Raw genomic sequence first — 15,443 nt, 5'->3', positions numbered from 1 at the left:
ACTGATTCTGCTCCAGCCATTACCATGAGCCCGTCCTCCCCGTTCCACTGATTCTGCTCCAGCCATTACCATGAGCCCGTCCTCCCTGTTCCGCTGATTCTGCTCCAGCCATTACCATGAGCCCGTCCTCCCCGTTCCAGTGATTCTGCTCCAGCCATTACCATGAGCCCGTCCTCCCCGTTCCAGTGATTCTGCTCCAGCCATTACCATGAGCCCGTCCTCCCCGTTCCACTGATTCTGCTCCAGCCATTACCATGAGCCCGTCCTCCCGAATTAAGGTGCCACCAACCTCCTGTGCTCCAAAGTCATATTTCTTCAGGAGGTGATAAAATCGTATAGAACTTTCCAGTTAGTTTGCTTTTTCACGGCTAGAAACGTGTTAAGACGTCCCACCACCGTCCGCCAACAAACACACGCTTTGACACTGGTCTGTCATTTTCATGCTTTATGGTGTGAAACTGTGCTGTTGCACTCTCAAGAAAACATGTTTTGTAACCGAAAGTATTCCGAGACAATTTTAGCCAATTGGTCAATTATGTATAACACACACAGGTTTAAGGGAAACTCAGCTACACTGGGGTTGAAGATGATACCTGGGTTATTTCACACAGTATCATGTTGTGGGGTTGAAGATGATACCTGGGTTATTTCACACAGTATCATGTTGTGGGGTTGAAGATGATACCTGGGTTATTTCACACAGTATCATGTTGTGGGGTTGAAGATGATACCTGGGTTATTTCACACAGTATCATGTTGTGGGGTTGAAGATGATACCTGGGTTATTTCACACAGTATCATGTTGTGGGGTTGAAGATGATACCTGGGTTATTTCACACAGTATCATGTTGTGGGGTTGAAGATGATACCTGGGTTATTTCACACAGTATCATGTTGTGGGGTTGAAGATGATACCTGGGTTATTTCACACAGTATCATGTTGTGGGGTTGAAGATGATACCTGGGTTATTTCACACAGTATCATGTTGTGGGGTTGAAGATGATACCTGGGTTATTTCACACAGTATCATGTTGTGGGGTTGAAGATGATACCTGGGTTATTTCACACAGTATCATGTTGTGGGGTTGAAGATGATACCTGGGTTATTTCACACAGTATCATGTTGTGGGGTTGAAGATGATACCTGGGTTATTTCACACAGTATCATGTTGTGGGGTTGAAGATGATATCTGGGTTATTTCACACAGTATCATGTTGTGGGGTTGAAGATGATACCTGGGTTATTTCACACAGTATCATGTTGTGGGGTTGAAGATGATACCTGGGTTATTTCACACAGTATCGTGTTGTGGGGTTGAAGATGATATCTGGGTTATTTCACACAGTATCATGTTGTGGGGTTGAAGATGATACCTGGGTTATTTCACACAGTATCATGTTGTGGGGTTGAAGATGATATCTGGGTTATTTCACACAGTATCATGTTGTGGGGTTGAAAATGATACCTGGGTTATTTCACACAGTATCATGTTGTGGGGTTGAAGATGATACCTGGGTTATTTCACACAGTATCATGTTGTGGGGTTGAAGATGATACCTGGGTTATTTCACACAGTATCATGTTGTGGGGTTGAAGATGATACCTGGGTTATTTCACACAGTATCATGTTGTGGGGTTGAAGATGATATCTGGGTTATTTCACACAGTATCATGTTGTGGGGTTGAAGATGATATCTGGGTTATTTCACACAGTATCGTGTTGTGGGGTTGAAGATGATACCTGGGTTATTTCACACAGTATCGTGTTGTGGGGTTGAAGATGATACCTGGGTTATTTCACACAGTATCATGTTGTGGGGTTGAAGATGATACCTGGGTTATTTCACACAGTATCATGTTGTGGGGTTGAAGATGATACCTGGGTTATTTCACACAGTATCATGTTGTGGGGTTGAAGATGATACCTGGGTTATTTCACACAGTATCATGTTGTGGGGTTGAAGATGATACCTGGGTTATTTCACACAGTATCATGTTGTGGGGTTGAAGATGATATCTGGGTTATTTCACACAGTATCATGTTGTGGGGTTGAAGATGATATCTGGGTTATTTCACACAGTATCATGTTGTGGGGTTGAAGATGATACCTGGGTTATTTCACACAGTATCATGTTGTGGGGTTGAAGATGATACCTGGGTTATTTCACACAGTATCATGTTGTGGGGTTGAAGATGATATCTGGGTTATTTCACACAGTATCATGTTGTGGGGTTGAAGATGATACCTGGGTTATTTCACACAGTATCATGTTGTGGGGTTGAAGATGATACCTGGGTTATTTCACACAGTATCATGTTGTGGGGTTGAAGATGATATCTGGGTTATTTCACACAGTATCATGTTGTGGGGTTGAAGATGATACCTGGGTTATTTCACACAGTATCATGTTGTGGGGTTGAAGATGATATCTGGGTTATTTCACACAGTATCATGTTGTGGGGTTGAAGATGATATCTGGGTTATTTCACACAGTATCATGTTGTGGGGTTGAAGATGATACCTGGGTTATTTCTCACAGTATCATGTTGTGGGGTTGAAGATGATATCTGGGTTATTTCTCATGTTGTGGGGTTGAAGATGATATCTGGGTTATTTCACACAGTATCGTGTTGTGGGGTTGAAGATGATATCTGGGTTATTTCACACAGTATCTTTTCCACTTTATGTGATGAGTTGAACACACCAAGTTTTCGGCTGGAGAAGGAGATGTTTCCTAGTTCATTGAATTGACTGTCGATACATGACTCACTCATTCTCCCTGCTGCACCAGTGGCCTTTGCATGCTCAGCCGGTTGAGTTTTTATCCACCGTTTGTTGATTATTAAAATCAATAGTGCAGCGAGCAGACAGCAGGCCAGAGAATGTGTTGTTTCTGCTGACTTCACTGCAGTTTGGAGCTACCGAATGCACTTCAACTGAGCTGACACTTCCATACACATCAGATTTGAGACACTCCCTAATTCATCATCGTACCATTGTCATGTACTTAGTGTGCAGGTTTCTCTTTGAGCATAACTGTATACCGCAATGCGACATTTCACACGAACCAAATTAACATATACACTCAGACCGGTGTTGACAAATGACCTGATTTGAGACACTCCCTAATATGTTATTGATCATCTTATCACTCCCTAATATGTTATTGATCATCTTATCACTCCCTAATATGTTATTGCTCATCTTATCACTGTCACATACTTCAAATATTACATTACACAAATGCATGATGTATACAGTAAGGCTAAGCATCACACATACCAAATGAACATGGACAGCCCTGCCATGCTTTCTAGACATTTAGTTTCTATTCCAATGCATGGCAGAAGCTTTACCAATCACAATCGTTCACTGAGTTACCCAAAGGATCTACAGTGCCTTCGGAAAGTATTCACACATTTTGTTGTGTTACAAAGCGGGATTAAAATGGATTTAATTGTCATTTTTTGTCAATGATCTACACAAACTACTCTGTAATGTCAAAGTGGAAGAAAAATTCTAACGTTTGTAAAACACTAATATATCCTGATTAGTTAAGTATTCAACCCCCTGAGTCAATACATGTTAGAATCACCTTTGGCAGCGATTCCAGCTGTGAGTCTTTCTGGGTCAGTCTCTCAGAACATTCCCCATTATTCTTCTCCACGTTCTCTGACCTGACTAATTGGTTGCTGATCGTTGCTAGACAACCATTTTCAGGTCTTGCCATAGATTTTCAAGCAGATTTAAGTCAAATCTTTAACTTCTTGGTAAGCAACTCCAGTGTATATTTGGCCTTGTGTTTTAGGTTAGTATCCTGCTGAAAGGTGAATTCGTCTCCCAGTGTCTGGTGGAAAGCAGACTGAACCAGGGTTTCCTCTAGTCTCCCAGTGTCTGGTGGAAAGCAGACTGAACCAGGTTTTCCTCTAGTCTCCCAGTGTCTGGGGGAAAGCAGACTGGACCAGGTTTTCCTCTAGTCTCCCAGTGTCTGGTGGACAGCAGACTGAACCAGGTTTTCCTCTAGTCTCCCAGTGTCTGGTGGACAGCAGACTGAACCAGGGTTTCCTCTAGTCTCCCAGTGTCTGGTGGAAAGCAGACTGAACCAGGGTTTCCTCTAGTCTCCCAGTGTCTGGTGTAAAGCAGACTGAACCAGGGTTTCCTCTAGTCTCCCAGTGTCTGTAGGAAGGCAGACTGGACCAGGTTTTCCTCTAGTCTCCCAGTGTCTGTAGGAAGGCAGACTGAACCAGGTTTTCCTCTAGTCTCCCAGTGTCTGGGGGAAAGCAGACTGAACCAGGTTTTCCTCTAGTCTCCCAGTGTCTGGTGTAAAGCAGACTGAACCAGGGTTTCCTCTAGTCTCCCAGTGTCTGGTGGAAAGCAGACTGAACCAGGTTTTCCTCTAGTCTCCCAGTGTCTGGTGGAAAGCAGACTGAACCAGGTTTTCCTCTAGTCTCCCAGTGTCTGGTGGACAGCAGACTGAACCAGGTTTTCCTCTAGTCTCCCAGTGTCTGGTGGAAAGCAGACTGAACCAGGGTTTCCTCTAGTCTCCCAGTGTCTGGGGGAAAGCAGACTGAACCAGGATTTCCTCTAGTCTCCCAGTGTCTGGGGGAAAGCAGACTGGACCAGGTTTTCCTCTAGTCTCCCAGTGTCTGGTGGAAAGCAGACTGAACCAGGATTTCCTCTAGTCTCCCAGTGTCTGGGGGAAAGCAGACTGGACCAGGTTTTCCTCTAGGATTTTGCCTGTGCTTAGCTCCATTACATTTCGTTTTTATCCTGAAAAACTCTTCAGTCCTTAACGATTACAAGCAATACCCATAACATGATGCAGCCACCACTATGCTTGAAAATATGAAGAGTGGTACTCAGTAATGTGTTGTATAGGATTTGCCCCGAACATAACACTTTGTAGTCAGGACAAAAAGTTAATTGCTTTGCCACATTTTTTGCAGTATTACTTTAGTGCCTTGTTGCAAACAGGATGCATGTTTTGGAATATTTTTATTTTGTACAGGCTTCCTTCTCACTCTGTCATTTAGGTTAGTATTGTGGAGTAACTACAATGTTGTTGATCCATCCTCAGTTTTCTCCTATCACAGGCATTAAACTCTGTAACTGTTTTAATGTCACCTTTGGCCTCATCGTGAAATCCCTGAGCGGTTTCCTTCCTCTCCGACAACTGAGTTAGGAAGGACGCCTGTATCTTTGTAGTGACTGGGTATATTGATACACCATCCAAAGTGTAATTAATAACTTCACCATGCTCAAAGGGATATTCAATGTCTGTTTATTTTTTTATTTTTTACCCATCTACCAATAGGTGCCATCCTTTCAGAAGCATTGGAAAACCTCCCTGGTCTTTGTGGTTGAATCTGTGTTTGAAAGTCACTGCTCAACTGAGGGACCTTACAGATAATTGTATGTGGGGGTATATAGATGAGGTAGTCATTCAAAAATCATGTTAAACACTATTATTGCACACAGAGTGAGTCCATGCAACTTATTATGTGACTTGTTAAGCAAATTATTACTCCTGAACGTATTTAACTTGCCATAACAAAGGGGTTGAATACTTATTGACTCAAGACATTTCAGCTTTTCATTTTCTATTAATTTGTAAAAATGTCAACGACAAAAAAAATCCACGTTGACGTTATGGGGTATTGTGTGTAGGCCAGTGACAATAAAATCTCAATTGAATCCATTTTAATTTCAGGCTGTAACACAACAGAATGTGGAATAAGTCAAGCGGTGTGAATACTTTCTGAAGGCGCTGTATGTGATGCAGATAAATGCTACGACATTGCGATGAACAACGTCAACGTCAGCAGGGTATTGTAATTTCATAGTGAGTTGAATATCGTTTTCCAAAGTATTTTTGTTGTTGTTGATTATTTTCATGGATTACCTAACTGAACACTTTTTGGGGAAACAGAATTGACATATCACATAGACATCACATTCCGTATGGTATATAAAATAATGTGGTATATAAATGCAGTATATAAAAGATTGGTATTACATGATATAATCTTTGTATTAATGTGAAAATCTCTTAAGAAAATGTCTTTAACATCAGACCATCTTGTTTCCCACTTTGTCTTGTGTTATAAAGACGTGTGAGACCGAGAAAACACCCCTGTCTCATCCAACTGTCTGACTCCAACAGGTGTCTGACTCCAACAGGTGTCTGACTCCAACAGGTGTCTGACTCCAACAGGTGTCTGACTCCAACAGGTGTCTGACTCCAACAGGTGTCTGACTCCAACAGGTGTCTGACTCCAACAGGGCTGTATGATTGTGTACGACCCTAATGGCACCCAGTTCCTATATAGCACTATGGGTCCTGGTCAAAAGTAGTGGACTAAATTATAGATAGTCGCGTCTATATTCGTTTTTGATTGGCCAATGGATGATAAAGTGAGTGTTTCCCCTCCTCATCTCTCCGTCAACACTCCATATTCCTAAACGACATTTGGATCCTCAGCTGAGAACTCCATTCCCTAAATGGTCACCATGGCGATGGTTTTCAGCAAGAAGGATGTTTGAAATATTAGCATTATCCCATAGGCACTTTTTTTAAATGACCTCCAAGAAGTTCCACAAAGTTGTCAACAGTGACACTTGAATCACAGAGAAAGATTCATTCTTACCACTTCCTTCCGTTTGAATATTGATTTAATTAAAAACAATATTTTCTTTGCTATCTTTTACAGCAAACAATGATGGAAAGCCAACTAATTACATGGGGGCTAACAGGCTAATATTTCATTTTTGTTGAAGGAGAAACAGAAAAATATAGACAGCATTAGGATTACAGATCATACAGTCTCATTCAAAGTGAGAAATGCAGCATGTCCTCATTGGAGATCTATCTGTTCTATGTAAACGGAAACCTAGCCACTCTCTCGTATATTAGCAACAGTAGCAAACTTGCTAGCTACACAAGTTTTTAACTAGCTAGCTAATGTTATATCCCGACATCTGATCTAAGCCATATTCAAAATTGAATTCAAGCCAGATAGCCTACATTATTTATATTATATCTGTTTCTTTAGCTGACGTTGTAACATTCGTTGCTAGCTATCTAACTAGCTTGCTAACCAGGCTCCCGGGTTCACGTCTTGTCTGAGCAGCACAGCTATAGCACAAGTTGGCTAGCTGGCTAGCTAACTCGTTGTACCTTGACAACATTGACCCGCAACATACTTCTTTTGTTCAATTATCTCAGGCATATTCCCAATTAAATTCAAGGCAGATTAACTATCTAACAGCCATGAGATCAGATCTGCTACAAACATTTTGTCGCATCAAATCGACCTCCACCGTATCTAGCAGTAGTAGTTAGCTAATCAAATCAATGCTCAAATTACATACAATAGTATAATGCTGCGACAGTTTCATCAAACAGTAGTAGATCGCAGTGCTAGCTGTGCCACTAGAGATCCTGGTTCGAGTCCAGGCTCTGTCGCATCCGGCCGCGACCGGGAGACCCATGGGCGGCGCACAATTGGTCCAGCTTCGTCCAAGGTAGTGGAGGGTTTGGCCGGCAGGGATGTGGGTTCGTTTCCCACGGGGGGCCAGTATGAAAAAAACAACAACAAAAAAACATGTATGCATTCACTAACTGTAAGTCGCTCTGGATAAGAGCGTCTGCTAAATGACTAAAATGTAAATGTAAAATGTAGATCGTTATAGCTATGTCTCTTCTAACCTTGATCATTGGTATTAGCTCCTCTTTGGCCATATCTCCAATTTATCTCACCCCAAATAATACATATGTCCAGGCGATGTTGTTCTGCTCTAAGATTGCTGTTGACTGGTGTTGCAGCATCTTAGCCTGATTTATCCTCACTTTCTGACAATTGTACTGAGTTACCTGAAGATGGCTAGCTAGCTAGCAAGTGACAAGAACATTACCCAGTGTCACTAAACCAATGTGGATGTGGTGGAGGAGTCAAGCGCAGGAAACAGAGGTTAGTCCAACAAGACTTTAATAGTCTAAATAACACGAGTGGAAAACCCCGACCTCGAAAATACACAAAGTGGCGAGGGAAAATTACGCACACGCGTAAAACACTAAACATGAAACAAAACGGAATACAAGCACGTAGCATAGACAAAGTGGCAACAAAATAACAACACACAACTACCCTAGAGCAAAACAAGGAACTTATAAGACACGTAATCAACACCCAAACAGACACAGGTGTGACAGACAGACAAAAGCAATCAAATACAGAAACATAGAGCGGTGGCAGCTAGTACTCCGGGGACGGCGAACGCCGAAGCCTGCCCGAACCAGGAGGAGGAGCAGCCTCGGCCGAAACCGTGACACCCAGGCTGCATAGCAACCATTTTGTTTAGAAAATGGATGACCAGTGATTTTGCGTAGACGGGTTGGTTGACAACATACCGAAAAACGATGCGCTCGCATGTGGACGGAAGCTGTGCATTGTTATGATTCTGACGTTCAATGTTATATCAAGATTACGAACATTCAACAGATTCCCAGATGGCAGACTGCATGTGTCTCAAATGAAAAAACACATTTACATCACCAAGTACATTAATGATGTAAACCTACTCTAAGAGAATGTATTAGGCTGTTTGGGAGAAGGTTTGGATCCTAATCAACCCATCCAATGGGAGTACATCTGTTGTTGAAGTACCGTAGATACAGTGGGGAAAAAAAGTATTTAGTCAGCCACCAATTGTGCAAGTTCTCCCACTTAAAAAGATGAGAGAGGCCTGTAATTTTCATCATAGGTACACGTCAACTATGACAGACAAAATGAGGAAACAAAAAAATCCAGGAAATCACATTGTAGGATTTTTTATGAATTTATTTGCAAATTATGGTGGAAAATAAGTATTTGGTCACCTACAAACAAGCAAGATTTCTGGCTCTCACAGACCTGTAAATTATTATTTAAGAGGCTCCTCTGTCCTCCACTCGTTACCTGTATTAATGGCACCTGTTTGAACTTGTTATCAGTATAAAAGACACCTGTCCACAACCTCAAACAGTCACACTCCAAACTCCACTATGGCCAAGACCAAAGAGCTGTCAAAGGACACCAAAAACAAAATTGTAGACCTGCACCAGGCTGGGAAGACTGAATCTGCAATAGGTAAGCAGCTTGGTTTGAAGAAATCAACTGTGGGAGCAATAATTAGGAAATGGAAGACATACAAGACCACTGATAATCTCCCTCGATCTGGGGCTCCACGCAAGATCTCACCCCGTGGGGTCAAAATGATCACAAGAACGGTGAGCAAAAATCCCAGAACCACACGGGGGGACCTAGTGAATGACCTGCAGAGAGCTGGGACCAAAGTAACAAAGCCTACCATCAGTAACACACTACGCCGCCAGGGACTCAAATCCTGCAGTGCCAGACGTGTCCCCCTGCTTAAGCCAGTACATGTCCAGGCCCGTCTGAAGTTTGGTAGAGTGCATTTGGATGATCCAGAAGAGGATTGGGAGAATGTCATATGGTCAGATGAAACCAACATTTTTGGTAAAAACTCAACTCGTCGTGTTTGGAGGACAAAGAATGCTGAGTTGCATCCAAAGAACACCATACCTACTGTGAAGCATGGGGGTGGAAACATCATGCTTTGGGGCTGTTTTCTGCAAAGGGACCAGGACGACTGATCCGTGTAAAGGAAAGAATGAATGGGGCCATGTATCGTGAGATTTTGAGTGAAAACATCCTTCCATCAGCAAGGGCATTGAAGATGAAACGTGGCTGGGTCTTTCAGCATGACAATGATCCCAAACACACCGCCCGGGCAACGAAGGAGTGGCTTCGTAAGAAGCATTTCAAGGTCCTGGAGTGGCCTAGCCAGTCTCCAGATCTCAACCCCATAGAAAATCTTTGGAGGGAGTTGAAAGTCCGTGTTGCCCAGCGACAGCCCCAAAACATCACTGCTCTAGAGGAGATCTGCATGGAGGAATGGGCCAAAATACCAGCAACAGTGTGTGAAAACCTTGTGAAGACTTACAGAAAACGTTTGACCTGTGTAATTGCCAACAAAGGGTATATAACAAAGTATTGAGAAACTTTTGCTATTGACCAAATACTTATTTTCCACCATAATTTGCAAATAAATTCATTAAAAATCCTACAATGTGATTTTCTGTATTTTTTTTTCTCATTTTGTCTGTCATAGTTGACGTGTACCTGTGATGAAAATTACTGTTACGGTTCGGCACTGTTGGTCCGGTTCCCGCTTGTTTCCCTTTTCCTTTTTCCCCTGTGTGTGTGTGTTGTCTGTGTCTGTCTCCCCCTGCTGTGCAGCCCAGTCAGAGGATCTAGGTCAGGGGGCGTGGCCATTCTCCCTCATGCTCCGTTACTTCCAGCTGCGGCTCATTGTCATCAATCAACCAACAGTTATCTACCCGGGCTGGACACCTCTCCAGCGCCAGTTCGTTCCTACACTACCTGTGGTAACTTGGCCCCGTACAGCAATCTCAGTCTAGTTGTTACTATCTCAGCATTATAGTTGTTTCTGCCACGTTTTGTAACCTGTCTCTCCTTCGACCAGATCCCGTCTGTTCCTGCTGCCTGCCTACCTGCCATTCCCACGCCGCAACCTGCTCATCTGTTGTCTGATATCCTCGTCATCCAGCTCTCCGGACTACTGGCTCTCCCCCCCACTCAGCTCCTACCCCGGTCTGAAGCTATTCCACCCTGAACTGTTTCTCTCTGCCAATTCACGCTGAATAAACGACATCCTAATTCACCCTCTGTTGTCCGTGTGTCCGTCTCTGCACCTGAGTCCCCCACCAAGCCTAATAATTACAGGCCTCTCTCATCTTTTTAAGTGGGAGAACTTGCACAATTGGTGGCTGACTAAATACTTTTTTCCCCCACTGTAAATAAAGCTACAGTACTCTAGTAGTAGTCAAGCTGCTTATGCTGAAAAGCCTTGTTAGTGCATAGGTGAAATTAGCTTTGGAAATTCCTGTATTTTTTTGGGCTTCAGACAAAAGCTCATATGTCACTTAAAACATACTTTTTTGTATTAATAGGAAATAGGGTTCCATTTGAGACACAAGGGGTTCCATTTGTGACACAGAGGGTTCCATTTGGGACACAGAGGGTTCCATTTGGGACACAGAGGGTTCCATTTGGGACACAGAGGGTTCCATTTGGGACACAGAGGGTTCCATTTGGGACACAGAGGGTTCCATTTGGGGGACAGAGGGTTCCATTTGGGACACAGAGGGTTCCATTTGGGACACAGAGGGTTCCATTTGGGACACAGAGGGTTCCATTTGGGACACAGAGGGTTCCATTTGGGACACAGAGGGTTCCATTTGGGACACAGAGGGTTCCATTTGGGACACAGAGGGTTCCATTTGGGACACAGGCAGTGCATGTGTACTTTAGTATTGAAAGAGAAGCCAGGGTCAGTATTATGCTCAGTCAATAAGTGGCTGCAGACATAGAACATTATAGTTTATCTCTTCAATCATCTGTGATATTAAAGATGAAATCAGATCAAGCGTTAACCGACGATAGCAGACACCCCCATAGTGGATGTTTTTGCAGTGTTGGAGGTAGAACTGCATTGGAGCAGTCAAATTGCTGTGCATTGAAGGTCAGAGTGAGAACGTGTAGGCTATAAATAACGACGCTCAAATTGAAGAAGAATCATTCAACTAAATAAAGAGGATTTCTATCATCTTAATGGAGGTGCAGATTACATCTCACATTACAGTGTTACAACTTGGAAACAAGGCTCCATGGGACTTCTGTTAATGTGACTTAATGCAACTAACCTGTACCCCCGCACATTGACTCGGTACCGGTACCCCCTGTATATAGCCTCATTATTACCTGGACTAACCTGTACCCCTGCACATTGACTCGGTACCGGTACCCCCTGTATATAGCCTCGTTATTACCTGGACTAACCTGTACCCCAGCACATTGACTCGGTACCGGTACCCCCTGTATATAGCCTCATTATTACCTGGACTAACCTGTACCCCTGCACATTGACTCGGTACCGGTACCCCCTGTATATAGCCTCATTATTACCTGGACTAACCTGTACCCCAGCACATTGACTCGGTACCGGTACCCCCTGTATATAGCCTCATTATTACCTGGACTAACCTGTACCCCGAGCCCATTGACTCGGTACCGGTACCCCCTGTATATAGCCTCATTATTACCTTGACTAACCTGTACCCCAGCACATTGACTCGGTACCGGTACCCCCTGTATATAGCCTCATTATTACCTGGACTAACCTGTACCCCAGCACATTGACTCGGTACCGGTACCCCCTGTATGGAGGAATCCAGTGTTGGAATTCCAATCTACACATCCGCCTCATACATCCAGCCCATACATCCACCCCTGGACTAACCTGTACCCCAGCACATTGACTCGGTACCGGTACCCCCTGTATATAGCCTCATTATTACCTGGACTAACCTGTACCCCAGCCCATTGACTCGGTACCGGTACCCCCTGTATATAGCCTCATTATTACCTGGACTAACCTGTACCCCAGCCCATTGACTCGGTACCGGTACCCCCTGTATTTAGCCTCGTTATTGTTATTTATTGTTACTTTTTATTATTTTTTACTTCAGTTTATTTGGTAAATATTTTCTTGACTCTTTCTTGAACTGCATTGTTGTTTACGGGCTTGTAAGTAAGCATTTCACGGCGCGTGTGACAAATAAAGTTTGATTTGATTTAATGAAATATCCACTTGTGGATTTGACAGCTCTAACACAGTTGCACCTCGACACTACCAAAACAACTGCCCTGCGGACGTCTGCTAAAGTGGTATGTATTTCCCTTGAGGTGAAGGGACCATTCAAACAGCCCACCCCAGCCCACTACAAAGGACAACACAGCCATAGATTATAGTTTTATAGGTGACATACTGGGATTAGATTGGAGGTGACTGTAGCAGTGATGGCACCTAGTTGTCAGGATTAGATTGGAGGTGACTGTAGCAGTGACAGCACCTAGTCGTCAGGATTAGATTGGAGGTGACTGTAGCAGTGACAGCACCTAGTCGTCAGGATTAGATTGGAGGTGACTGTAGCAGTGATGGCACCTAGTCGTCAGGATTAGATTGGAGGTGACTGTAGCAGTGATGGCACCTAGTCGTCAGGATTAGATTGGAGGTGACTGTAGCAGTGATGGCACCTAGTCGTCAGGATTAGATTGGAGGTGACTGTAGCAGTGATGGCACCTAGTCGTCAGGATTAGATTGGAGGTGACTGTAGCAGTGACGGCACCTGGTCGTCAGGATTAGATTGGAGGTGACTGTAGCAGTGACGGCACCTAGTCGTCAGGATTAGATTGGAGGTGACTGTAGCAGTGATGGCACCTAGTCGTCAGAGAGTTAAGCATTCTGAGCTCTTAACCTGTTGGAATTCCAATCTACACATCCGCCTCATACATCCACCCCATACATCCACCCCATACATCCACCTTGTACATCCACCTTGTACATCCACCCCGTACATCCACCCCGTACATCCACCCCATACATCCACCCCATACATCCACCTTGTACATCCACCCCGTACATCCACCTCATACATCCACATACATCCACCCCGTACATCCACCCCGTACATCCGCCTCATACATCCACCCCGTACATCCACCCCGTACATCCACCCCGTACATCCACCCCGTACATCCACCCCGTACATCCACCCCGTACATCCACCCCGTACATCCACCCCGTACATCCACCCCATACATCCACCCCATACATCCACCCCATACATCCACCCCATACATCCACCCCGTACATCCACCCCGTACATCCACCCCGTACATCCACCCCGTACATCCACCCCGTACATCCACCCCATACATCCACCCCATACATCCAACTCATACATCCACCCCATACATCCAGCCCATACATCCACCCCATACATCCACCCCATACATCCACCTCATACATCCACCCCATACATCCACCCCATACATCCACCTCATACATCCACCCCGTACATCCACCCCGTACATCCACCCCGTACATCCACCCCATACATCCACCTCATACATCCACCTCATACATCCACCTCGTACATCCACCCCGTACATCCACCCCGTACATCCACCCCATACATCCAGCCCATACATCCAGCCCATACATCCACCCCGTACATCCACCCCGTACATCCTCCCCATACATCCACCCCATACATCCACCCCATACATCCACCTCATACATCCACCCCATACATCCACCCCATACATCCACCTCATACATCCACCCCATACATCCACCCCGTACATCCACCCCGTACATCCACCCCGTACATCCACCCCATACATCCACCTCATACATCCACCCCATACATCCACCTCATACATCAACCCCATACATCCACCTCATACATCCACCCCATACATCCACCCCATACATCCACCCCATACATCCACCCCATACATCCACCTCATACATCCACCCCATGCATCCACCCCGTACATCCACCCCGTACATCCACCCCGTACATCCACCCCATACATCCACCTCATACATCCACCTCATACATCCACCTCGTACATCCACCCCGTACATCCACCTCGTACATCCACCCCGTACATCCACCTCATACATCCACCCCGTACATCCACCCGTACATCCACCCCCATACATCCACCTCATACATCCACCCCATACATCCACCTCGTACATCCACCCCGTACATCCACCCCATACATCCACCTCATACATCCACCCCATACATCCACCCCATACATCCACCTCATACATCCACCCCATACATCCACCTCATACATCCACCCCATACATCCACCCCATACATCCACCTCATACATCCACCCCATACATCCACCCCATACATCCACCCCGTACATCCACCCCGTACATCCACCTCGTACATCCACCCCGTACATCCACCCCGTACATCCACCCCGTACATCCACCCCGTACATCCACCCCGTACATCCACCCCATACATCCACCTCATACATCCACCCCATACATCCACCCCATACATCCACCCCATACATCCACCCCATACATCCACCTCATACATCCACCCCATACATCCACCCCATACATCCACCCCGTACATCCACCCCGTACATCCACCCTCGTACATCCACCCCGTACATCCACCCCATACATCCACCTCGTACATCCACCTCGTACATCCACCTCGTACATCCACCCGTACATCCACCCCGTACATCCACCCCGTACATCCACCCCGTACATCCACCTCGTACATCCACCCCGTACATCCACCTCGTACATCCACCCCGTACATCCACCCCATACATCCACCCCATACATCCACCTCATACATCCACCCCATACATCCACCCCATACATCCACCTCATACATCCACCCCATACATCCACCCCATACATCCACCCCATACATCCACCTCATACATCCACCCCATACATC

The sequence above is a fragment of the Coregonus clupeaformis genome, unplaced genomic scaffold (genome assembly GCF_020615455.1).
Source record: "Coregonus clupeaformis isolate EN_2021a unplaced genomic scaffold, ASM2061545v1 scaf1065, whole genome shotgun sequence".
Classification (NCBI taxonomy): domain Eukaryota; kingdom Metazoa; phylum Chordata; class Actinopteri; order Salmoniformes; family Salmonidae; genus Coregonus; species Coregonus clupeaformis.
This window is presented reverse-complemented; position numbering follows the sequence as displayed.